We start from the raw sequence: 26,726 nt of genomic DNA, 5'->3' as shown, positions 1-26,726 counted from the left end.
TACTTCCTGCCATAAAGGAACTGCCACTAAGTTGACTGTCATAAAGAAGTCAGTGAATATCAATCTTATCATCATGTGGACGGTCCATGGGAATTGGATTGCACCACCAAATATATTACACATAGGCCATCAACCAGAATCAGCTATTTCCCTGAGGATCTTAGAAAATATCAGCTGAGATGGAGAAGATGATACTGTATATAATAGAAATTTTTCTGTCAATGGAAAATAGTTTTTGGACCAAAATGAAAAATTTTCACAAAAGTATGTTTTGTTTTGTGATTAAAGAGTTCTTTTAAAAAATGGCTCTTGTGAAAGGATGACTATGGCAGATACTGACAAATTGAGGCTGACTTTAGCTGAACTTATATAACCAGTCTGCACTTTTCCTGAGAACCAGTGAATAGACTATAACCCTATTAATAACAGGTATGTGGTGCTGGATGGTAAATGCAATGTATCTTGGTGGGCATAAGAGACATATTTTGGACATAGTCAAAGGTAAGAGCAGAAAAGGCAGACCATTTATCTCCTAGCTGTTTCAGACTCTCAGTCATTAACACAGATGGTTGTTAGCATAATGAGGCATGACTCAGAACTTGAAAATACTCTCTAGCAGTGGCCAGACGGGCAGAAGAGCAACAGAGCTAGTTTGTATACATTTCTCTTGAAGGTGCATCTGAAATCCCTTGCCCTTGTGCTAATGTGTATTTGGGTCAGTGTGTGCCATCTTCTTTAGACAAGTAATTTCTTGCTCTGGATTCATCCAAAGCAAAGTAGCCAAAGGGAATAGTGCACTGAACATTATGAGTTCTAGTTCTGTCTCTGAGAGTCGATGACATAAGAACCATGTAAGTGCTGCAGAAGATCCAAGGCCTGAACTGTGGTGATTGATTTTTCCCTTACTCTAAAACCCTTGCATATTAACCAGTTCAGAAATACCAGAGAGAGTCAATTTCCTACTTATGTATTTTAACAAAATTGCAAGTCTATATTTTTAAATACTCCAGCTTTTTTTATACGCTGACATGGTCTGAGAGGTGCTGTGAACTGTATGCATGAGTGACTGGCTCTTCATCACATTCCTGAGTGCACTGATTAGACCTGCACAGAAGAAGGAGCCTAAAAAAGCATTAAAATGGTGTTGCTGAGTGAGCCAGCAGGCAATTCAAATTACTACAGACACAGGATCCAGCAGACTTGATCGGCAAAAGGAACTAACATTCCAAACATTGCAACCATGTATCTGTCTCAATGGAATTTTTAAGGGGGAGGTGAGCCATGGCCTAAATTGGACTAGTGGTAAGAGAGAGATGAGAGACTGAATGAATGAATTTAAATTCTGTATCTGCAATTTTCAACACAGTTGGTGCAGATCAGCAAATATAATAAGCACAAATGTGCCTGAATGTTCAAATCAAGCAATTAGGCTTCTAAATGAGTTCAGGTATGGATGGAGGCAATTAATGGTGCTTGCAGTTTTAAGACCACATTAAACAGTTGTCACAATTTTTCACCAGCTGTATTGGAGGCCATGTTGTGATCAAACAAACAAACAAACAGGGCTCATAACCAAACCTCCATAGTTTGTATGTGCAGTTTTTTATCCCTTCAGTCTTTAGTTAAATTGACCATTTACATTCAAAAGCTGAGCACATTTCACCTTTTTGTGAAAAAGCAAGCATGTCCCCAAGCAATTCTCCAGATTTGTGTTAGTTATTGAGATTAATAACAGACCATCTCTAGTCCTGATGGGCAACCGTAGCTAATACCAGCACCATAACAATAAGGTTTTTGTGGGGAAAATATTCAAGTAACCTGGAATTAGCTTTACATTTTACCAATTAATAATTTTAAAGCATGTTCGATAGCTCATGCAAATAATAATGGTTGTTTTATCCTTATTAGGAAATACCATGCCCAGAGTCATGGAGAGAGAGAAAGAGAGGCTGCATAGTTCTAACTAATTAGACCACTGTTGTCTGATTAAATGCATTCCCAGTTGTAGCAGTGTATCAGGGTGGCTGGTTCATTGGAAAATGTATTTCCAAAGCTTTAGTCACACATTCAGATTCCATCACTTCCACAGAAGCAAATCTTCCTTCTGAACACCTTGATCGTTGGTGACAGAGTTAAACACTCTCTGAAATACAAATTAAATGCAGAAAACAGGCAGATTTTTTTCTCACCCACAGACCCAGAATTATCTCCCAACTACAGATTCTTTAATGTTCTTATTGAATAAGAATTGGCAACATGGAATTGGTACACTGAGTTTACACATTCCTCCATACTCCATGGGTCAGATTCCTAACTGGTGTAAATCAGCATAGCTCAACTAACGTCAATGGGAGCTAAACCAATTTTCTAGCTGAGAATGTCCCCATTTTTCCAGTTTCAGATAGTCTTGCTCTTACCCACTTTCCTACCTGCCCACCATCAGAAAAAACAACACTAAAAATAGGAAGTGTTTCATTCCTGTATGTGTTTTAACCTGTTGTAAATTTGTCATTTGCTGTCAAGTTAAAAATTCACAGAAATTTGATTGCCTGAGGTTAGCAAATGATCAGTTATGCTGTTAAACAATACATATTCACAGTGTCCTATTTGTCACGTTTTCATTGGTAAAGGAACAGTGCACACAGAAATTAACGTCATGCATAAAATAACATACCATGATTATCTGTTCACTGTAATACTCTCTTGCATAACCAAAGTGATGCTGACTGATTAAAAATCGACTCCGTTGCTGCTGCTGTCACTTTCAAAAATCACTCAGCCAGTTCTGATTATTGATCCTACATCATGTGCCAGGTTAGCTTTCAAGGCTGTTCGAGGTGTCTCTTTTTGTCTTCTGCTTCACTTGGCTGGCAGGCACCCATGGAAGTAACTATGTGTCTGATAGTATTAAGGTCTAAAACTGCACTGCTTACTCTGGTGGTTGTGATTGCAAATCGTATCAGTGGTGCACGGGACTGGAAGCTTAATCTCTCAAAATTTAATTTTACAAGCAAATGAGGCATCTCAGTTTATTCAATCTTCACTTTCAGATAGTGCTTCCAGAGTTATAATAGTTCTTAAAGTCTGCCAGCTTGTGGAAACTTCTCCAGAGAGAATTCCTGTGGAATCCACAGGATGGTATCCATTCAATCCCTCACTGCCAATATTCTCAGTTCCATACCTTCCCTGTGCCAATTACTTAATATTTGGTGATGTAAAAATGGGATTATGAGATATAATTAAATGAAACTTGAATACTGTAAGGCATGTAGTTCATTGATTACTAGCCTCCCTTATTATTTGTATTATCTGAGTTGTGTTTCCTCTTCCTGAGTAGAAGACTTCATGTTCACTTGGTCTTATTCTCCTTTGAGTTACACTGGTATAAACCAAGAGTAACTTCTCTGAATCAATGGTATTACATCACTGTAGGTAAGATCAGGCACTTACATTTTTTGACCCAAAGGCTCAGTTGGTGTAAAGTAGCATCGCTCCATTGACTTCAATGAAGATATACCAGCAGATCTTGAATATTTCAGGTAACGATACAGGAAAAGTCCAATGTTATGAAGAGTCTTGGTAAATTAGACTGTAAATTCTTCAGAGCAGGGGCTGTCTCTTACCCTGTTAGATTGATTCGCCACTGTATTGTTCTAGTTTTATGCCACTGTAGCTGACATACACAGAAATCACAAAACTAGGCTCACACAGTGGTGGTGAATCAGACACTATGTCTGTACAGCACCTATCAATTGGGCCTTTGATCCTGATCACGACTTCCAGGAGCTGCAGTAATACAAATTAATACATTATTAATTATTATTATTATTATTATATTTTTCCTTTGGGGCATGAGGCTCTGAAAGCTAGGCAAACACTTCTAGTACACTGTAGAGCTGAATGGGAGTAATCTTCTAATAGTTTTATTCTCTGCTGTTCTTTCGTAGAAAAAGTCTTTAATGCAGGAGTATATATTTGGCTTTTCAGATCCCCAGGCCTGATGAAAGTGGCCTAGGATGTAAGTTTGGTCTGCTATCATAATGGGTTTAATTTGGTTGCAATACTTTCCTCCTGGTGTTTACCACATGCTGCAACAAATGAATGAGTCCTGCTTGAACAAGATTTTCTCAAAGCTCAGTACCTAATGCTCAATCAGGCCTCTAAAATGTGATGATGGAACTGCCTTATATGAGTATTGATTTTACGAATGGCAGTTTTACACTTACAGATCATATTCAGACAGTCCTCTTCATGTACCTAGGAAAGAGCTTCATTGGGTACAGCTAAGAATGATACACAGCCAGGCAATAGTATAACCCGTTTACCAGATAGAAGGGGATGATTTTAGCGTTTCAAGAACTATGATCCAATGTCCTGTGTATACAAAAATATATTCTATAGATTGTATTGTATAACTATGTAGAAAATTTGGATTGCAAAGTGAAGGACTTTCTTTCACATACTAGACACAGATGGCCTGCCATGATTTGAAAACAGTCTATTTTAGGTGATTGATGGCCTGTAAATTCTTTAGTTAGATATTTAATTAATGTAAAACCAATTTTTATTTAGGCATGTTGGGCCAGATTTTTAAAGGTATGAGGCATCTGAAAGATGCAGATAAGTGCCTAGTGTGATTTTCAAAAGCATCTTAGTGTCTAACTCCCATTTTAATGTATCCATAGGCATTGAAATACCTTTTAATATCTGGCCCTTTGTTCCTACATCTTAATCTGAGAAATTGTAGCTTTCCTTTATTTCCCATTGCAGTGGTTCTGTGCTGCTTCAGTACAGATGAGAACAGAAAGGTTTTCATATATTCAGCTTTCCCAGTCCTGATTATACAGTCTGACATATTAGTTATGGTGACCGGTGTCAACAGTGGTTCAGTGGAGTGTGGGAGAATCTCTTCATTAAGATTGGCTGATAATTTATCATATTTATTGTTTTTTTCTTCATGCTGTTGTCCCAGAAGTACCAGTATGTGTCTGCTGAGTGCTGCTTTGACATGAGAGGATCTTTCTTATCTGCAATACAATAGAAAATATCTTCCTTTCTGAAGGAAGGCAAGAACCTCAGCTGATGCAGAAAAACAATGGCTATGCTGATTTATATCAGCTGAGAATCTGGTCCCTAGAGCTTTGTTCAAAGCACTAAAGAGAAGACATGAAGGAGCGGAAAAGGAACATATCAATTATTGTTCCACATTTAGTCAGAGACTCAAAATGATGTTCATTCTATTGTGGAGATTCCTAGTCAGAATGATTTAGTGTTACAGCTACTAGGTGTAACCATCAAGATAAAAATATATTTTAGGATCAGGAAATGAAGAACCTTTCTTTGATGGCTTATTTGGCTGAAATTGTAATAAAAAAGTAGAATGTTTGGAAAGAGGCCAGGCAACCATTGACTTTACATGGAGTGAAGTAGGATTTAAAATGTTAAGACTTTACTTTTTTGAATGCCGGAAACTGAAGAAATTAGAATAATTTTTTTTCTCAGAGTGAATTTGGTGCTAGTAAAAGCCATTGGATCAAAAGCACTAAAGACTGAAGTACTGTTTCTAGTCACAGAACAGACATATTACATAGACTAGCAGTGTATTCTTACTCATGCAACTGGAAGCCAATGTACCTCAGCCTTTACAACCCTGACATATAATGACCACCTATAAGGTAAATAAAAGAGGATAGTTTAGCTTTCACAGTCATTCAGTCCTTGGCCTCTGTGCAAGTCTGAGAACAAAGGCACTAATTAGTGCCCCTGAACAGCCATCTGATTGTAACAACTTTCTGTCATGGCTGACCTAGGCTGGATTTGAATTAGTAGGATAAAGGGGGAGTCTACAACCTATTATTAATTCCCTGAGCCATATATGAAGGGTTTAATGTCTGCTTGTAGTTCATAACTCAGTGAAGGGAGAAACCTTATGCAGTTTGAGGATCAGCCTTGTCATTGTGTGGCCATCACCATAACCCATGTGAAAGTCTTTGCCATCTACAGTAAAAGGTAAAATGAGCTGAATTTTGCCCAGAATGCTACATTTGTAGTTACTAGTATCTGCATATTCATATATAGATGGAGAATTTTCCTGTTACACTGTACTGTGCATGGAGAGGAACATTATGTAATATAAAACCTTGACTTGTATAGTGTCTTCTATACAAGGATCTCAAAGCACTTCACAAATATTTTATATATTGTCAACCCGCAGAAAAGGATAGCTACTACATTCATACATTTTGAGAAGTTGGGAAGTACAACTGGTTCCTACATTTTGTTCAGATTCTAAAAAGAAGAGGAGAAGTACACAGAAAGATTAAATGACTTCCTCAGGACATAGAGGAAGTTCTTGGCTGGGCTGACAAAATATTGGACTTCCATTCTTCTGATCTAAACCACAAGAACATCCTTCTTTGATGATCTGGTCCCTTTATGCCACCATGGCAACAAAACAGGGCAGGAAAGATAGTGGATCTCATCTCATATTGAACTGGCATAGCTGGTGCAAAACTGAGAAATCTGACTCTTAAGTTGCTCACTCTGCAATCCTCAGCTTCTGCCTTCCAGCTATTCTCCATTGACTAAATAGCTCCTGGGGGGTAAAAAAAGCCAGTGTGCTTAGTAGCACTGAGCCTTCTCTGAAGTATACTGAGGCCATGGCCAGCATAGAACCATTGGTAGAATAAGACAGAAGCAAACAGCTCCTTTCTGAAACCTCCCCTCCCACCAGTCAAAATTGGTGGATAGTGCAGCAGAGAATCTAGCCCTTTGACACCTATGTTTGTACACCATTATGTACACTCTTGGCATTCAATAAATAATAACTTTTGATTCTATCATTATACCAGTCCAGGTGAGTGATACGTGAGAACTGTTCTCTACCTGTGTGACATTTCAATAGTGGCAGTTTTTCCTGAATAATGATATTTTCTACAGTTGTGGGCTTCAATCAGACACAATGAAAATCAGTGTTCATGTGCCCCTTTATGTATGTACATCCTAAGGTGTAAAATGCACTCTTAACATTTTGTATAGTTCATCATCAACTTCTGCCACCTGCTCAAATCTGACCCATTATTACCTGATGGCTCTTTGATATCCTGCGTGCAATGACCTGATGTTGAAAAGATCTCAAGATGATTTAAACCCTGGGCACAGATAAACTGGAAAGCTGCTGCAAGAAGCCATTTAGAGCTCCCTGATCTTAGGTCTGGTTCTACCCCATCTCTGATGTAGCTTACAGCAGCCTCAGGATTGCTATGGCACCAGGAGAATTGATACACAAATCAAGGATCATCAAAGCACAGCAGCACTCCAACCACACCCCCTTCCATCTGGCCATCTGCCAAAATATCCCTTGTGCTGGAGGATATGAAGGTGATGTAGAAACCAGCCATGGTGTGTCTGTGTTGCTTAGGGGTCCCCCGCTGCTGGGAGAATCCTGAGCTGACTGGTTGTGCCAGCTTTCCACTGGAGTAGCACAACAGGGCCAGAGCAAGGCTGAAGATCTGGCCCTAAGTCTCCACAGTGCAAGAACAAGCATCACAATTGTCACTAATTGCCATGTTTATTGATAGACTCAGCCAGAAGACAAACAACGAACAAGCGTGAGTGATCCTCTTACCCCTAACAGCAACCTGATGCATACTGGTGGTGCAGTATAAAGAAGTGAAGTGAAGCACTACCCATGTGATGCCTGTTCTGCAGAAAAAAGAGGGTTTCAGCCTCTAGGGTTGACAGTCTACAAGTTAAATTCACTTTTAGGGTTAAAAAATTCATCCCCCCTATTTCACAGATGGCATTATCTTGGGTGACCATATTTAACCCAGGCTTTCACTTCACTTTAATTCAAGCATCACTGTAAAAAATTACAAGGTAGGTTTTTAAGTATGGTTTATTTTTAGATTAAAACTTAATCAAGAAACTGGAAGAAAGAGGCAAAAGCCACCAAGGGAAATATACAAACATATTTTTAACTCATGCCTGAATCTGCTGAACCTCTTAATAAGATTTACACAGATCAATAAGTGGATAGAAGTATTCTCTGGCCTTGCCTGGAACAAATATTCAGGAGTGGAAAAGTGGGACAAGGACAGCTGCAGGCTTTTCTTTCCTTTAGATTGCCACTGTAGAATTAGAAGAAATTTACATTCTAAAAAGCCATGTGTATGCTTTAATTTGAGGAAAATTGGGCACAAATCAGTATCTTAAAACCCTTCACAGGATAATAAACATGTGAAGCTCTATCTCCTATGGAGCATTTGATCTTTCAAAAGGGATTTTCTAATGTATATGGTCTTTACACGCACTTCTGGAGCGATGTGTGCCTGAAGAATCGAGCCTATTGGTGTGCTCCCATGATGTCCACTCAAGGAAGGAGATGAAAAAAAAACAAAACAGGTTGGAATTGCACATGAGAAATGTTGAAAAATGCGTTTTGTTTCATACAAACTGTTGAGATGATCACAGATAAGAACCAGGAGGTTTGCGCTGGAGAGCGAGCCTGCTACACTCACTCTCAAAAAGTCAAAGCACACTAGAGAACTTTTAGTGTGTATCAGTAGGTTAGTGCACAGCATGTTGGAGCACTGTAGATTTACACCCCAGCTTGCCATGCAGTATGTGCTGGTGAAGATCTGCCCCATATGTACAGTCATAACTAGCACCCCTTGGGTAGCAGACTCAGTTTGACCCTGTCAGTGGGTACCTCTCCCTTCTGTTTGATGGTGTTTCTACCATATACTGTTCTCCATTCCTAAATATGGGTGGCTCTAAAAATCTCCTATCTGCTTGTGTTTCTTATGGGTAGGGCAGGCAGATAGCTATATTAAAACAAGTGAAGAAAGACACTGAAGTCAAGTTGTTTTACTGCAGATGGTATTTTTAGATACATTTTATGTAATGCAACATCCTTTTTCAAATATGGACTTGACACTTCAACAGAATAATGTTTTACACAAGGGCTTGTCTCCACTTACTGGGGGATAGACATGCAGCGATCGATCCATCGGGGGTCAATTTAGTTGGTGAAGACCCGCTCGATTGTTCGCTGATCATTCTCCATCAACTCCGGTACTCCACCAGAACAAGAAGCATAAGGTAAGTTGACAGGAGAGTTTCAGCAAAAGGTCAATCTAAGCTGTGTCAACTCCAACTACGTTATTCATGTAGCTGGAGTTGCGTAACTTAGGTCGATTGAGCCCCATAGTATAGACCTGCCCTTAGTTACACTGGTACTTCACATACAAAAGATAAAAGGACGCATGATGATCTCACTTGCATCAGTGAGAATCAGAAGTCACTCCACTGGATGTCAGAGGAGTTATGCTGATGTAAAACTGGTGTGAGATCATCAGAATCAGGCATTCTCCATTTGATTCCTCTCTATATAATCTGCTGGTAGAATAAGTCTAACATATTATCAGCATGAAGTGTTAAACTCATGAAATTAAGCCAAAAAGTGTCTAAAATATTTGCTTTTATAACTAAATCTGTTCTGGGATTATTAAAATAATTGTAATCAGTTTTTTTAAGGAGATTAACATGATCCAAATTAGTAGCAATATTTTTGGATCAGTAGCAATGCAGTTTGACCAACAGGTAAACACACATACTAGGAAAACTCCTTCCACAGTATTCACATCTTTACCCCAACTTGTCTCTCCTAATTATGATTATAAAAAGAAAAGGAGTACTTGTGGCACCTTAGAGACTAACAAATTTATTAGAGCATAAATTTGTTAGTCTCTAAGGTGCCACAAGTACTCCTTTTCTTTTTGCGAATACAGACTAACACGGCTGCTACTCTGAAACCTATAATTATGATTATGTTTCAGTGTGTGCTGATTCTGATTCTGCATGTGCAAGCCATGTTTTAGTCTTTTTCTTTTAAGGGTGACTTTTAGCTTGTCTCATACTGTTTAGGGTAAAGATGTTATTAGTTATTTCTGAAAGCAAACATATTTTTCAATTTTATTTTATTATAAAGGTATCTGAAATAGAATGAGAGGATAATTAAGCTGGATATTCAGCTAAGAAGCTGCCATTTTAATAGTCTGGTGTAAAGCAAGACTGAGAAAATTCAGCTCCGTCTGAATGCATGCGATATTCAGCACCTATTCTATTTAAAATTTTCTTTTTTCACTTTTACATTGTGGGAGTGGATTTTAAAAGAACGATTTTGAATCTATCAGACACACTCCACTAAAGCAACTCTGTTCCCCACAACCACTATGAATCATAGGTAGCCTCTCTTTTTGCAAGGGAATTCACTACTTGTCTATGTAGGCTTCTTAACCTCCTTCCTACTGCCTAAATGAGTAATAGAAATAATTGCCCTGTTATTTATAAAGGTCCATCAGTTTACTCAGCTCAGTGGAAAGCCTAGAAGTGGAGATTCTAGGAAAAACTTTTTTTTTCTCTAATACTAGCTTTCACATAGAGTGATTGACAAAATTAGCATAAATCTCCTTCCAGCAGTTACTTCAGTTAATCAAGCTAATAACAATACTCACAAAATATAGCTATCATTTTGTCTGTCAAATACAGTATACCCTGAATAGTAAAGGAGGTCAAAGAAGGAGAACACAGCAACAAGTGGGTGCAAAAGTATGTACCCTCTACTAATAATAGCAAGGATCTGATATATTGAACAAAGGGTGAAAGACCCATTTACTGAGATTTAAAATTAGATTAAACAGAACACTAGAGTATATACCATGGGGAATAATCCAGCACTGCTTTCTGTGAACTAACATTTTACCAAACACTCTTGTGATGCTAGGGTAAGGTTTTGGGTCAAGTTACCAGAGGCAGGAAAGCAATAAGAAAAAGATGCTGGAAAGGTCTGATAATTTCATTAAGTATTTAAGTATTAAAGATAGGAATGTTATTAACTATAATTATAATATAATATATAATTATTTTATTTTATTATTGCACAATTCAGAAATAAAAGTTAATTAATGGTAGCTTAGGTACAAGTGATCATGACTTGATCACATCTATAATGTGCAAGCAGAATAAAGTCCAGACCAGTAATATATAAACTTGGTATTCAATGGGGCCAACTTCACAAACCTAAAAACAATTATGAGCTAAATCAGCTGAGCAGAAGAATGCAATCAGAAAAATTTGAATGATAATTTGAAATAATTTAAGAACACTTTACTAGATGCCCCCAAAAGCTCCAATCACACAATCCAGGAAGAAGACTGTATTGATTAATAAAATGACCTGACTTAGAGGAGAAGTGAAGATATCCATTAAAAAGTACATATATAACAAATGGAAGAAAGGAAAAGTTGATATAATGAATATAAATCAGAAGTTAGGAATTGTAGAAAATTGATAAGGGAAACTAAGAGACATAATGAGAAATCTATGGCCACAAGAGTAAAGGACAATAAGAAGGAGTGTTTTAAAATATATTAGAAACAAAAATAATCCTGATAATGCTATTGTTCCATTACTAGATGGAGATGGTAGAATTATTAATAATAATGCAGAAAAGGCAGAAGTGTTCAATAAGTATTTTGTTCTGTATCTGAGGAAAAACAGATGACATATTCTTTCCATTCCACTATAGCTCTGGAGGATGTTAAACTGAAGCTACTAAAGTTGGACATTTTAAAATCAGCAGGTCCAGATAACTTGCATTAGAGAGCTGGCTGAGGAGCTTGCTGTAGTGTTAATGCTGATTTTTCAATAAGTCTTGGAGCACTAGGGAAGTTCCAGCAGACTGGAAGAAAGCTAATATTGGGCCTATTTTTAAAAGGGAAAATGGGATGATCCAGGTAGTTATAAGCCTGTCAGCCTGACATTGATCCTGGGCAAGATAATGAAGTGGCTGATACAGGACTCAATTAATAAAGAATTAAAGGAAGGTAATGTAATACATACAAATCAGGTTTATAGTAAATAGATTCTGTCAACCTAATTTGATATCTTTTTTAAAAATCAGAGTACAAGTTTGGATGACAAAGGTAATGGTGTTGATGTAATATACTTAGACTTCTGTAAGGCTTTTGACTTAGTACTATATGATGACATTTTGATTAAAAAACTAGAATGTTATAAACTTAACATGACATACATTAATAGATTAAAAACTGGCTAAATGATAGATCTCAAAATGTAATTGTAAACAGAGAATCATTGTTGAGCAGGTGTGCTTCTAGTGGGGTCCTGAAGGTACTGGTACTTGGCCCTACACTATTTAACATTTTTGTCAATAACCTGGAAGAAAACCTCAAACCATCACTGATAAAGTTTGAAAATGATACACAAATTGAGGAATGATAAATAATGAAGAGGACAGATCACTGATTCAGGATGATCTGGATCACTTTGTAAACTGGGCAAAAGGAAACAATACACACTTAAATATGGCTAAATGGAAATGTATGTATCAAGGAACAAAGAATGCAGGCCATACTTACAGGATGCAGGGAGAAGCAGTGACTATGAAAAAAGATTTGAGGGTCCTGATGGATAAACATTCAACATGAGATGCTGTTGCCAAACAAACTTATGTGATCCTGGGATGCATAAACAAGGGAATCTCAAGTAGGAGTAGAGAGGTTATTTTACCTCTATATTTGGCACTGGTGTGATCACTGTTGGACTACTGTGTCCAATTCTGGTGCCCACAATTCAAATGGGAGGTTGGTAAATTGGAGAGGATTCAGAGAACAGGCACAAGAATGATTAAATGATTTAATGATTATAAAACATGCCTTATAGTGACAGACTCAAAGAGCTCAATCTATTGACTAAACAAAGAGAATGTTAAAGGTGACTATAGTCTATAAGTCTATGAGTATCTACATGGGGAGCAAATTTTTAATAATGAGCTCTTCAATCTAGCAGACAAAAGTGTAATACAATCCATTAGCTGGAAGCTGAAGCTAGACAAATTCAGACTGGAAATAAGGCATACATTTTAAACAGTGAAGTTAATTAACCATTCAAACAATTTACCAAGGGTCATGGTGGATTCTCCATCACTGACAATTTTTAAATCAAGATCAGATTTTTTTTTCTAAAAGATACACTCTAGGAATTATTTTGTGGAAGTTCTGTGTAATACAGGAGGTCAGACTAGATGATCATAATCTCTTCTGGCCTTTGAATCTATAATACCATTTGTCTTATTTGAAACTAAAAATAATACATTTGTAAATGTAGAACTGTCACCTTGTGTAATATGTCTCCTGAGTGTGCATCTTATATTTTCTTTATCAGATATCTTATCTGTTTAATAAACTGTCTTATCTGTTAAATGAAAAATTTCACTGAGCATTTGTATGGCTGATATGTAATGAGCTTATAGCATATTGTGTGTGCAGGACATTACTTTCAATAGCTTACTTTTAGTAGCTCTGTTCTTCTAAGAGAGGCTCCTAAATTGAAAAGCCATATGAAATAAAGTCTATTTAAACAAAAAAAAATTGTGCACATTTCTTTCCACTTTGTTGCCTGTATTTAGTAGTTAAATCACTGTCACAATGTGAAAGTGCTGGGCCCACACCAGAACACCTGATTCTGCAGACTACCATAACAGTAGGAAAATATTTTGATTTTGTGATTGGGGTCTACCTTTGTGATAGGTAGAGCCAAAAACTCAAATATGAACACACGTGAACTATGTGTAAGTTTGGATTTGGATCTGAATTCAGATCTGAATTCTCTGGCTTGGGTCCCTCTCTATTTGTGGTTATAAAACTATTTGAAAAGAAGAACAAATAAGCATGTTAAAAGAGATGTTTCAGGTCAGTGCACAAAGCTGTCATTCTGAGTTGGCTCTAACATGTTAGTAAAAGTTGTATTTATAGTCCAGCGTGAATTAATCAAGAGTTTTAGTACAAGGTACTTTACAGTAAGTGATGGAATGATGGATGTCATCATGTTTTTCTTTGGCTTTGTGTCTAAGTACAGAATGTGCTCATTATGAACTGAAGAAAATGACAACTTACAAAGGAAGAATTGGATTCAGGACCCATTTAAAATAAATATTTAATAAAAACCTATACGAATAATTTGTTCCATAAATATTTTTTCTTTGGAAACCCGTATAACACATTATTGTTATAGACAGTCTTATCTTAGCTACTGTGACAAAGTTCCTCCTCTATCTTGGCGGGTCTTGTGCTTATTGGCAGATTTGCTCACCTTGGAGCTTCATGGCAGCCCTCAGTTTCGCTGTTTTTGTGAACCCACAGTCCAAGTCAATTCCTCCTGTGTCTGATCAGGAGTTGGGAGGTTTGGGGGGAACCCGGGCCCGCCCTCTACTCCGGGTTCCAGCCCAGGGCCGTGTGGAATGCAGCTGTCTAGAGTGCCTCCTGGAACAGCTGTGCCACAGCTACAACTCCCTGGGCTACTTCCCCATGGCCTCCTCCTAACACCTTCTTTATACTCACCATAGGACCTTCCTCCTGGTGTCTGATAATGCTTGTACTCCTCAGTCCTCCAACAGTATGCATTCTCACTCTCAGCTCCTAGCACCTCTTGCTCCCAGCTCCTTACACATGCACCACAAACTGAAGTGAGCTCCTTTTTAAACCCAGATGCCCTGATTAGCTTGCCTTAATTGATTCTAGCAGCTTCTTGATTGGCTGCAAGTGTTCTAATCAGCCTGTCTGTCTTAATTGTCTCCAGAAGGTTCCTGATTATTCTGGAACCTTCCCTGTTACCTTACCCAGGGAAAAGGGACTTACTTAACCTGGGGCTAATATATCTGCCTTCTATTACTCTCCTGTAGCCATCTGGCCCGATCCTGTCACACTACGTATTTTAAAAGAAAGGAATTACTGTGAGAAACATCTACTGTAATCTTTATAGAGGAAGTCTAAAGAAATAATCATGCTCTCAGTTAACAATGGTGTAAATAAGGACTAACTTCACAGAGTTAGGCCAGTGTGAAGTTGGTTGAAGTGAGACAAGATTCTGGTCTGCCATCTCTATTAGTCTCGAATTAAGTCAACTTTTATTTAGGTTTTTAATACTGCAGCATTCTTTTTCTTCTTGCCCTCATCTTGACTACTTTGTGTCCAATACTCTTCCTGCCTCTATTACCATCTCTGAGCACTCTGTATTCCAGGCCTCACCATTAATTTGTGTCATATCTTGAAAACTGTGCAATCCCACACCAGTTGCAAAAATTTCATTTGTGTTCAGGAGGAGTTTTCAAGCTGTTTATATGTGTGATGTGTGTGACTAACTAAACTACTCATCCACTCCTTCATATGGCTTTATGAAATTTACACAGACGTGCATACAGAGTATATCTTTGGTTTTGAAGATAGAGAATAAAGACAAGCTTTTCCACCTGCTGATGGGACTAGCCAAACTGTTACTTAAAATTTATGCTAACAGAGCTATATTCTTCTCACAGATATACATTGAAAACGTATGACTTCTTAAGCAAGTGCACAAGACCTCAGGTATAGCAGGGATGAAATATTTCAAATTGTTCCAAGCAGTGGAGAATACATACAAACTGAACCCCCACCCCCACCCCACAGCACCACAGAACAGAGCTCTGCAGTGACTCGCTGCACTGAAATGTGAAATAGGGTATTAATAATGTGGTGGGACAGACATGGTCAAACGCCACATTAGGGAGATTCAGAGGGCCTTAATCAGACTCTTCTTCCAAGCCTGGAGTAGACGCTGCGACCTTGTGCAGATTTCTGAGTTAATTGGAGTTAAGGATTCTGTCCCACAGCCCTTGACAGTGCTCCACTACTTGGTCTTAAGCACATAGCTCAAAATAAAAACAAACAAGCTAACAAAACCAGCTCATAGACTGATTTCCCCTCCTTTTCTTGCTCTGTACAGCCCTACTGATTGGGAAGTTCTCAGAAGAGTCGGGAAATACCACTCTGTAGAACTGTCAGCAAGAATCAATGAAACACTTTCAATGGAAAATGAAAACCTTTCTTTGACAATCTCTTTGGATCTAAGAACATAAAATTTGCCAAGCCAGATCAAACCATTTCTCCATCAAATATGGTATCCTGGCTCTGTCAGCACTTCAGAGGAAAGTGAAAACTACTGCAATCTTCCTCGCCCACTGGGAAATAAAGCAGGAGAAAAAAATCCTTCCTGGTTCATGCATGGTGAGATATGCCCCGAAAAATTAGATTTTATTATGGTTTCAGAGGAGGCTTGACTCAGTGGTGGAATTTTAGATTCCTTGTATGTTGTGGCACATTTAGTAATTTATGGTTTCATAGTAGCAGCCGTGTTAGTCTGTATTCGCAAAAAGAAAAGGAGTACTTGTGGCACCTTAGAGACTAACAAATTTATTAGAGCATAAGCTTTTGTGAGCTACAGCTCACTTCATCGGATGCATCAGATGCATCCGATGAAGTGAGCTGTAGCTCATGAAAGCTTATGCTCTCATAAATTTGTTAGTCTCTAAGGTGCCACAAGTACTCCTTTTCTTTTAGTAATTTATGTGGCCAGATACACATCTAACTAATCCAAAATAAAATGTACACTGTCCTCCTTCCCTCCTCTCCTGATTATGCCCGGAGAGACAAAGAAACTATCCCTCAGTTTTAAGAAATTTGTATCACCAAAGGAAAGGAGGGTTGCTGCTATCTGCTGCTCACATCCAGAAATGTCACATTCCCCTTCCACCACAGCAATTAACTTAATTTGACAAACCATACCAAGAACCAGGCACAGTCTCACATTCTATTCATTCTGTATAGTGAATACTCTTAAAAACCATCAACATGACAGAAGAACTGTATCTAATTAACACTCCCCTAATATCTCAGCAAATAACAAACCTGGTGTTGAGAAAAATACTTTCACACTTCCTTATCAAATTAGGGCAAAAGCGCTCCTAATGAGCTAAAATCAATTAAGGCAACATTAAAATGAATTGATTTTTGCTGTCAGCAAACGATATTTGCATTGTAGTTTGCAATGTGAAAAGGAGATGCTAAAGCTTTTTAGTGCAGTTAATGAGGGGCTGGTGCTTGAAGGTGTTACCAGTGAGAAAATTACATCTGACTGAGATTTATGCTGGTATAGCAGCAGCTCACATGCAATGCTGGACACATCAAAGGGGTATTGTTTTTGAATGTTAATGTCGCTCTTATTCAAAACAAAGTAAATAACAGAGGCCCATATGTTTCCCTGCTGCATGAATGCAGGTGGAGAGGAACAATTCAGTGTGAAAACTCTGCAGCACCAGTGGAGATATAGAGTCCAGGCATCCTCCTTTTGGTCCACAAGGCCAGCAGGTGGACCAAGTGGGTAGATGGAGGGACCTGAAAAAATAGTGGAGTCCAGGGGATCCTGGACCCGCTGAAGTCAGTGAAAGTTTTGACATCAACTTCAATGGGGCCAGAATTCCACCTCAGAGATCTATGTCTTCCATCTACCAATATTCAGCTGCTGTATTCCAACTGCACATTCCCAGGTCTTCCTGAATGTTTTATGTATCCCACAATCCCAAATTCCAACTGACACCTCTGAACTTGTTAAGATTTGAAGAGACAAAGTGGGTGAGGTAATCTCTTTTATTGGACCTACTTCTGTTGGTGAGTGAGACAAGATTTGAAGGCCATAGTCAGCCAGCAGATTTTAAAATCTGAATGAGGCTTGGGATCCATTCCAAATTTGGGTGAAGTTCATGCTATTTTTTGTCTTTGCCCAAACCAGTCTGTATGCCATTGCCAGGCTCTTCATTGCTCAAGGAGGTTGAGTTATACACTCAGAGGGATATATATTCAGTCCTCATGTGGTATTATTGGAAATACTGGTTATAGAGCAAGAGCATTGTAGAGCCCACAATTTAAACCAGAAAATCTTGTGATCCATTTTGCAATCAAACATTGCTAATGCTATATTCAGCTATCTGGAATGTTATGAACATCTCAGGCTGCATTACATTTCTTCTGTGCTTAGTCAGAATCGATATAGACTAGACTAGACTATGAAGAGGGATGACAGCTCTCTGAATAATGGTGGAGTTTGAGCCAAATTGGAGAAGAGACACTTTGTTGCACCATTGTCCACACTGGCTGAGCAGAATGCTGACATTAGCAATGGACCTGATTCTCCTCTCACTTAGACTGATATAAATCAGGAGTAAGTCAATGAATTTACATGGTTTCAGAGCCAATGTGAGAGAAGAATAAAGTTCAATTTGTGTAAGAGATGCAAAGATGAGAACTGACAAGGACTAGGATCCTTTCTCATTTAGAAATTCAAAGTACGGGGGGGGGGGGGTTATTTACCATTTGGCCAGGTGTTTGTATGTTCTCAAAACTGTAGGTGTGGCATCTGTTTCTACCTGTTTGGATTTTCACAGCTAGGTATAATGTATTATTGATAATGATAAACCAACATAGATTTGATCAGAGTTTAAAAAATACTGATATTCAATATTTAAGGCATTTTTACTCAATTAGCTATATCCCACAAAAAAGAAGATTGAAAATGATCATTAATTACAAGACAAAAACAAATTGTGAAAATCAATCTTACTCAAGTTTTTTGATTTAAAACATTTAATCAAATTAGAGGACAACATCACTAAAAACACAAAACAGAGCTAAATGGTAATTGGTTTTAATCATATTCATTGTTTATGGCTACCTTAAATCATTGTGCTGTACTGCTAGCATATACCAAACCTGTTCTTGACCTTGGAGTTAATTGCTCAGAAGCTTTATTTATTGCTAATGTGCTGATATATTTGTGTGTGTGTGTACACACACATACACATATATATAAGAGGGAAACAGATGTAACATGGACGGAAATAACATAGAATCCAATTACATTTAAAGCCCTTAGTGATGATGAGGGAATCTAAAGAATCATGATAAGAGACTTCCATGGTTATTTCATGAAGAAAGTATTTTTATGGTTAAAATAAATCAGCTCTTCAATAATGCAATACCCTTTTAATCTATTTATGCCATCCTACTCAGTATAAACAACTGAAATTGTGTAAAAGCCATTTAGCCTTCTCTTGACAGATGGGACTCTTAGACCAAGTTACCCAGCTTATGCATTAAGGCGAAATCCTCAGCCCCAGACCTAGCTGAGCAACTGAACTTGGCAGATGTGGAAGGTGGCAGAATTTTCCACCCCAAGCTGTATAGCAACCCCAGATCCACACCAAGGAAGCTATTTGAGCAATGGTCCAAATGCATCTTTTCAGCGCAGTTTCTGTCCCCTCTTTCTTAGTTGAATAGCCCAATTCCCTAAGAAAGGACTGTGGGACCTGTGGTAGCATGGTATGCCCACTTACACTCACTTTGCACAGATGTAAATGACTACACTAAATGTAACACAGTGCAGAATCAGGTCCAGTGTGGCTGTAAGGCATGTTGGGGTTCGGCCTTTAAATTGCTTCACTGTCCAGCCAAGGAGCCAATCTATCTTTGATACTAGATAAGGAAAGCTATTTCCTACAGCGCAGTTCTCCATGGAAGTTAAATACTTCTCCAGAATCTCTTGATCTCTATGATTTGCCGCAGGAACTGGCTTTGCACTTTGAAACAGCAGCTCTACATTAGAGGGGTTGCATTCCCTGGATAGGGAGTCAAAGTATCTAGGTTCTAAAACTGGCTCTGTCACTGACTCAGACTATGTCTATACTAGCACTTTTGTCAGTATAACTTATGTCGCTCAAGGGTGTGAAAAAACACATCCCTGAGTGACATAAGTTATACCGACAGAAGGGCCAATGGGTTCAGTGCTATGTCAGCAGGAGATGCTCTCCTGCTGACCTAGCTACGGCCGCTCATTGAGCGTGTTTTAATTATGCTGGCAGGAGAGCTCTCTCCCATCAGCTTAAAGCAGCTACACAGAAAATCGTGCAGCGGTGCAGCTGCATCAGTACAGCTGTGCCATTGTAAGATCTCATGTGTGGACATGGCCTTACTGTAAGACTAAGGCAAATCACATAAACTTACTCTACATTACAGGGGTTGCATTTTTTGGTAGGGAATCAAGGTACCCAGGTTCTAAAACTGGCTCTGTCACTGACTTATTGTAAGACTGGGGCAAATCATATAAACTCACTGTGCCTCAATTTCCCCAAGCTGTAAAATAGGGATAATTCCTATTTCACAAGGCTACTGGTGTTCGTTATTGCTTGTCAAGCATTGTCTGATCTCTGATAAAAGCCTCTGTAGAAGAGTAAAGGCTCTTCTGAGCATGTCCTAGGAGAATGGGCCCATGGAATATCTAATATAGTGTTCCATGTCCACCAATAGAGGGAAGAGTTTGTTCACCTTGAACACTTCTTTGAATATGTGGAGAAATGCTAGCAGCCATGAGCACTATTTCTTTTTTTAAAAAGAAGATTCCCCTTTAAAATAAAAATGAATCATTATGTAACTTTGGATAATGTATTCAATAGAAGATAGGGCTTTTTCCCTCTGAAATAACAAAACAGAAATATTTGGCTACTGCAGTAATGAGTTGAGTAAATGCCTTTAACAACATATTTGTTTTCAAATACCTTAAGCATTTCAGATCCCAGAACATATCTTTGTAAGCTAAAGATGTTTTTATGTACAACTTGTTATTTACTTCAATTATCAAATATTTCCTGCACATCTCTTTATATCCATGTGTTTGTTGCTGGGTTCCTGACATATTTAATGTTATTAGACTGTACAAGAAAATTGTGTGCTTTGATTTATTTAGAAAAACTGAACATTGTTTACGTGTTTATCTTCGCTGCAAGACAGCTACAGAAACAGTGAAAACAAAGCAAGCTTGAACAGCAGAAGACATATCTGTATATATATTTTTACAAAAGCACAGAGATTCAGCAACTTTTGTGGAATCTATATCTAAAAAATAAATACTAGCTAGGTTTTAGTCATTTTGCTGCCTCATGTTCCTGATACTTTATATCCATGCAGAATGAATTTGATATACTGCTGGATATGTCAGGTGCAACCTAATACATTCTGTTGATTCAAATGGAATGATGATAGACCATTGGGCTGACTCTCCTTTCGCTTTGGGCCTGATTCAAAACCGATTGAAGTCAATTGAAAGGTTCCTTTTGATTCAATGGGCTTTGTAACAGCAGAGGCAGATTAAGGTTTCCCGGGGCCCTGAGCCAGAGCAAGTGGGGACCCCCTCCCCACTCCTTCGACCTGCCATTCCGCCCCTGTTATGCCCCTTCCACCTGTGGCCCTGCCCACAGCCCCACCCCTTTCTGCCTTTTCCCACAACCCTGCCCCTGTTCCACCAAGGTTCCCCCTGATTCCACCTGCTCCACAACCCGTTTGCTCCTTTCTGCCCCTCCCAACCCACCCTCACAGCCCCAAGACCAAGACAGTGAAGCTCTGTCTCCATGCCATGGCCCTGGGGCTGTAGCAGAGAGTGGGAGCTCCTACAGTTCCAGGGCTGCAGCGGGGGTCCGGGTGCTGGGGCTTCCTCACCCTGCCCACCTGGTGCTTCTGCAGGAGAGCGGGGTTGGGCATGGGGGCTTCCCCTGCCTCCCTGCAGCTTTTGCAGGGAGGGGGTCGGGACACTGAAGGCTTTCTCTGCTGGGAATGGGGTCAAGAGGCTTCCCCTGTCCCGTGACTTCTGCAGGGGATAGGGTTCGGTGGGGGCACTGCAGGGGATATCCCCTGTCCTTCAGCTTCTGCCAGGGACCAGTGGGGTGCTGGGGGGGGCTTCCCTCACCCCACTCAGCAGCCAGTGGAAACTGGGGGCTTCCCAGTTGGCCAGGGCCCTGGGCCCAGGCTCCAGGGACCCAGGGGCTAATCCGCTACTGGTAACAGGCCCTTACACCAGTTTCATACAGGTATAAGTCCACTGACTTCCAAGGTGTTGCTCTTGGTTTACACAAAGGGGAAATGAGACATAACAGCAACACAGCAGAATCAGCAGGGAAAGAGCTAAAGTAACATTTTCATAAATGTTCACTAATTTGGTGAACCTAAATTTTGATTGCCCCAAGTGAGGCACCTGAGGTTTCAAAGTAACAACCACATAAGTCAATTGAAGCACACAAAATTTGAGAATGCTTCCAAAAACTAGGCTGTAAAGCACATGACAAAGGATTTTAATTGAAGTCAAGTTCATGGGAATTGTCATATTTCATAATTAACTTAAACTGCGGTCTCTAAGAAGCCACTGCAAAGGGTATAATATAGTTATTGTTTTTAAAACTTTGGACAAAACCAGGCCAAAGATTAAAAGAAGCAACTCACACAACTGCTAAGCCAATGGATTGTGTGATGCTTGCAGCAGCATCAGTGAGTTGTATGCTCAGGTTCAACCTGAAGAGCTAATTGGTGAATTCAAGGGAGCTGAAAACAAAACAAAGAAAGTTTAAAATCAGTTATCTGCTAAATTCAGTACATATCCCTACCTGTATCTCTCCACTTCATCAACTCTCCCATCTCATCTTCAATTTCACCCAAGAACACCCCTTTTCACCCTTCGCTTGGCCTATGTACTTCATACTCCCTCTGGAAATGTTTATTCATTAACTTCACAAATAGTATTTGAGGGTATGATTTGTGTGATGCCATTAAAACCTGTGTGTATCCATAATAAAGATATTGGCAGGTCATCTTTAAGGACAGGTTGTTAACAACACCTTTAAAGGGCTCATGGACTTTTAAGGTAGAAGGAACCATTAGCTGACCACAACCCAGGCTGTTTTCATCCAGTATGCTGCATCAAGCCCAGTAACTGGTGTCTGAAACTTTTTCAACACACAAACACGCACAGCAGGCCATTCTCAGAGTTCCCCTTGCCACTTTTCAGGCAGTTTTCACATTTTACACAACTAAGTCCACACAAGATCTCCACTCCCCAGAGGAGGGTTAATTCATCCCATCACAAGTGATCCTATGCAAAGCAGTAGCACTACTGTAGCCTCACCTAAGCAAAAAATATAACTTTTGTAACCCACATGATTTAGTGGATTGCCATTGGTTTTAGTAGCCTTAGCAACATGAGAGGCCATATTGGATGAACTGTTCTATCTGAGGTACAGAAATGTTCTGCTTTATCACTGGATTGTTCTCCATTTTCTATATTTTTCATCTATACTTTATTTTGCCTGTTACTTGAAATTAGATTTTCCTTGTACTGTTTGATGTGTCTGCTCTTGTGAGATTTTGCAGATTGTTCAAACTTTCACTATGTGCTTAGACTGCATATAATCAATTTACAAATATCCTCATGTATTCTCTGTGCATCAGACATCATTCTTACTCACCACCAGCAATTTAAAATGCCTTGTGGGACTTGGTTGTTGAAAATAATAAAACTCTTCTACATCCAGTGAACACATTAGCCATTAAGGAAGCCCATAGACAATGGATGGTGAATCAAAAGATAAAAGCTAACATGTTTATAAAGTGACTTTACAATCACAAAACTACAAAATAAAATCAATAATGTCTTAACTTTCAGTCCAATTATTCTTACAGTTTGTCTAGTTTCAACTGTATTGATCAACAGCGCATGGCTTTTTATCCAAAGAACATATTTCATAGATGCAGCCAACCTATGGAAAGAATAACAAATCCAGACTGTCTGACAATGAAGAAACTGGAGAAAGCTTTTGTGGGTATGTGTATGTATATTTATAAATAAAATCTGGTCAAGAAATTGTTTTCCCCACAAAAAAAATGTTGACTGAATATGATTTTTGTTTGTTCTCTTTCATCAAAAAATGTTCAGGGTTTCTCAAAAAAGAAAAGAAAATGTTGATGAAAACAATTTTTTCACCAAACTTTCCATTTTGTCAAAAAGCTATTATTTCAACAGCAAATTTTGACCATTTCTAATGTATAATATACATCATAGTTTGGACCTCTGAGAATCCAATTGCTATAAATCCTCCATGTAATTAATCTGGAAGAAATGGATGCTTGCAGATAAATGAATAGCATAGATTAGAGTTTAACAACAATAAGTCAAACAACTGCAAAGTTAGCAATGAAGGGGAAGAAAATAAATGGGTAAATTATTGCTGCAGGGTTTGAAGTATATATAGACTGTGTACTAAATGGGGCCAAAACCAAACACTGGAGCAATGAGTTCAATGTTTTTACATCTGATTTTAAATTTTTAGTACAGGCTTTGTTTAGAATATCTGAGTGGAAGCTGGTAGAACAGCTAAACATTTTTAAGTGATTGCAAATGAGAAGGCAGGTTAGTTAGGTATAGGTATTAGCCAGCACACTTAGGCTCTGGGTCAATGCCTATTAAATTCAATATGAGCCTGTCCATTGACTTCAGTGGGTATATTAATTTTAGAACGCCTACAAGACCCTGACAGGTACAATGAAAAGGAGAGGACGTCACCTGAAATAATAAGAATCAAATTGGGCTCTCCAGTGCAAAATATGTGCAACAGCCCTGTTTCTGTGTGAAGTCTAAGGGGAGTGGACGAATGCTGGTTTTCTATCTTGAGAAGAACTTGGATAAATTCAATTGGCAGCAGCTGAAGTTACTGAGAAAAAATGGAGGAAACAAAATAGATCACAAAGAGAAGGACAAAGCAATTTGAAAGGATCACTGTCAGCAGGGAGCACAGCAGGATAAAACTAAGGATTTATTTCAACAGGCGTTAGGTACCTACGCACTTTAGAAGATCCCACTAAGTGCCTATTTGCATCTTCAGGTCCATACATACTTTTCAAAATATGGCCTTTAACCTCAATGGATGAAAAAGTCAAATGGAGACAGATCTTCAGATGGTTTAAATTGTGTAGTTCCAATGAAGTTAATGGAACTATGGTGATTTACCCCAGCTCAGGTTACGGCCATACTGTGACTAATTGGAGAGAATATAATGCTGCATCATGCAGTGTTATATTAATGGGCTATAAGAATAATGGTGGAGAGGCATTACTTTCCAGGGTAACTAATGTAGGGCAAAGATATCATGTTCATATAGATGTAGCCGCTCTTCAGATGAGTAATTTCATTCGGGCAGGTTGAAGCATAATGCTTGTAATTTCTCACCTGTTCCAAAATAAAGGCATGATGTTCAACTTGTTTATGACTTAGAGTTATCCAGATAGCACAAGATGGATTATTAAGATTTGTAATCATTAAAATAATTCTAAAATGTAAAATTAAAAGTAGACACAAAAAGTGAAACCTTCAGATGTATCCATTTCCCATGATAATGGAGACAGAGCACTGATATTTAAGAGATGTTTGACACATGGTGTTGTTTAAAAACAGGTTAAATAAATTTTATTAGGTGCTTACATGACTTTGAACTCAGATTTTCTAAAACATATGCAAGCTGCCACTTGATCTCACTGATACACCACAATTAGCCTCAGGAAGATATTTATAATGCTGTCACTTCCTATTTTATTTTTCTTTTAACATTATAAATGACAACATATTAAGAGATATTCAAAATCTTAGATTACAACGTACGGAGCTTGATCTGGTCCCATTTTAAGTCAATGGGAGTTTTGTCATTGACTTAAACAGGAGCAGGAATCAGCTCTAGAAGCAGATGGGAGGAAATATTGCTATCTTACTTCATAGTGATCATGTTCTGAGGTGCTAAGCACATGCAACTTCCATTGACTACCATGAGATCTGACACATGGTTCAGCTAAAGCCAAATACTTTTTCAAAATGCATGGGATTTTTTGATTATTTTTTATCACTGTAGTTTCAATTGTAAAGACCAGGAAATACTACAGATATTAACATTTGCAAATAGAGTTTGTAAGCAAATTAGTTTTGAATTTGGATTGGTTTTCTGATTGTCTAATCTTTGTAAATTCTTTCTAATTAATTCAATTTAGTTATAAAATACGGAATATATTTGTATACATTCCACTAAATGTAACTGACTTTACACATATTTTAAAGAAGCTTTTGGGCCCTTGTTTGGATAAGAAGTTGGGTGCTAGATTGTATGGGCTCATAAAGCTTGCCATATGAAGTACAGTAGGAAACAGAACTTAAAGAAACAGCAGTAAAACCTAAGACAACTTATACTTTGAAGGGGAGGCTCACTCAACACATCTGCAAAGGGAGGAATGGGGGAGGTGACATAATTTAGTTATATAACTTGGTACATGGAAGTGGAAGAAAGATCCTATTACAGAGAGATACAGGTAAAGGGCCTGAGCATAGAAGTCAGTGAGTTTTGTTCTTGCAAATTTGAAACATCCTACTTACACGTATAACCCCTCTTAAAATGAGCATGCAACCTTGACTTGCATTTGTCACACACGTGTGCATGCAACCAGTTAAAAAACTGTGCCTTACTGCATTAGATCATGCATATTTGCAGTGTTGTTGTAGCTGTGTTGGGCCCAGAATATGAGATCACCAAGGTGCGTGAGGTAATATCTTTTACTGGACCAACTTCTGTTGAAGAGAGATAAGCTTTTAAGCTTACACAGAGCTCGTCTTCAGATTCTTCTTAGATCATGCAGTCAATTTTTTGTAACCACAGGATATAGTCACAGGGTCAACTTTTGGTCCCATTGATGACAAAACTCCCATTGATTTCAATGGATCAGTCCCCCTGTAACATCTGGTTTATATTTAAGCAGAAAGATGGAACATCTATAACATAATTTCTAGGAATTGCCACTTGTCTGAACAAATATCAAATACTTCTGCAGTTGAGCAAACACAGATGTTAGGTGTTACATTCTTCCCAAACTTCACCTGATTATCAACCAAGCACAAACAAGTACTTGCAGACTACTATCTAA

The sequence above is a fragment of the Dermochelys coriacea genome, chromosome 11 (assembly GCF_009764565.3).
Source record: "Dermochelys coriacea isolate rDerCor1 chromosome 11, rDerCor1.pri.v4, whole genome shotgun sequence".
Taxonomy (NCBI): Eukaryota; Metazoa; Chordata; order Testudines; family Dermochelyidae; genus Dermochelys; species Dermochelys coriacea.
The sequence above is the reverse complement of the archived record's forward strand: the minus strand, read 5'-3'. Positions refer to the sequence as shown.